The sequence below is a fragment of the Aplysia californica genome, unplaced genomic scaffold (genome assembly GCF_000002075.1).
Source record: "Aplysia californica isolate F4 #8 unplaced genomic scaffold, AplCal3.0 scaffold00138, whole genome shotgun sequence".
NCBI lineage: Eukaryota > Metazoa > Mollusca > Gastropoda > Aplysiida > Aplysiidae > Aplysia > Aplysia californica.
The window spans coordinates 648,871-650,581 of record NW_004797408.1 but is presented as its reverse complement, the minus strand read 5'-3'; positions in this window follow the sequence as shown (position 1 = coordinate 650,581).

Sequence of the window (1,711 nt, the reverse complement as noted above, 5' to 3'; positions counted from 1 at the left end):
TCGCTACATGCGGATCAGTGTTCGGCGTTTGTCGGGCGAACTTTGTATTTTTGATAGGGGGAGGTTGCAGCTTGCTTTACGTATGGAGCAGTGTGGGGTTTTGAATTTTGGTGGGGGGGGGGGGGGTGAACATTAACAATCATCTCTGGGTTCTCTTAAAGGATCACCGGTCTACATTATTCCCAACTATTTCTTGTTTTGCTCTTACTGTAAAGCATGTTGAGAGCGACAATAAATGTTATTTTGTTTATATTTAGCAAAACTTTCAGTCCACACAGCGAGTTGGGAAGATTATATATTTTTTTGGATTTGATTTTTGCAAAACTTAAATTTTTAAAATGATAAGATGAGCTAAATATGTACGTTTCAGGTCCTGGCACATTGGTTTGGTGTTTCACCACGTACACATAAACACACACACACACACACACACACACACACACACACACACACACACACACATACACACTTACACAAAAACTCATAGTGGCGTGCAAAAGAAACTTGAATGTATTCACCCACCCAAACATTGTGTTGTAGCCCTGCACTACCTGCTTATTCAGCATACCAATTTAAAACTAAATACATTCTGTATCATATTAATATTTCATCTATGTTAAGAGACGCCCTAGATATGGTCACTCAAATTTGACATTTAAAAATCAGGCTTGGCAAAATTGTGCGAGATCAGAGAAAGTAAAAATGTGTTTGGGTATAATTATTATCTCTACAATGAACAACAGATTGGAAAACAATAGTTACAAGTACCACGCAAAACCTGGACGTAATTGTTGCATGTGTTCATTAGTTCTAATTCTTGTTTTGTTCAGGAGCTATTGGTTTCCTGTCGAGCACGCAACCTTTTTGACACATGGACTGTGTTAAATGTTAGGTTTTGTACATTATTATCTGTCAGTGTGGAATAAAGGCCACGAAAATGACATGGTTTTGAGTGGTCTTGAGAGGAATAAAGAAAATGGTCAACATCACAGCTCACCAATGACACCTTTTAGTGGTAAAACTTGTTACATGAGATTAATTTTACAGTGAACACATTTTTTTCACTAAAGATTCTCAAGACATGCGTTCAATAAGCATAATGTGGCGATTAGAGAAACAATACGAGTTTGCTTTGAAAAACGATATTGCCCCAGCTTTTAAACTTTTGAAACCTGTAGAAACCACCCTCTTAGATTTTTTTATTAGCATTTATTAAGGAATTTTCTAGATCATAGTAATAGGTGTGTGCTAAATTACTGATGTGTTAAGACAAACTAATTCAAATCATTATGCAAAAGCTGGAGAGTCTATGTTCGATAGCGTGGAAAATATTTGAATATAGTTGCGCCACGAATTTTTAAACGTACTATGCTCGCTAACACCCTTTCCAAAATGTAGTGAACACGAAGGGTTTATTTTTTTTAATGAATAGTTAGAAACATTAAAATGATTCCCCTATTCCCTCCCCTTTCTTACTCCCACAACTCTTAAGAGTAAAAGGACGTTTAAAGAATCTCTTCTTGCAAAGCAGGAAGATAGAAAGAGGGAGAGAGAGAGAGAGAGAGAGAGAGAGAGAGAGAGAGAGAGAGAGAGAGAGAGAGTGAGAGAGAGAGGGAGAGAGGGAGAGAGAGCGAGAGGAGGGAGAGAGAGAGAGAGAGAGAGAGAGAGAGAGAGAGAGAGAGAGAGAGAGAGAGAGAGAGAGAGAGAGAGA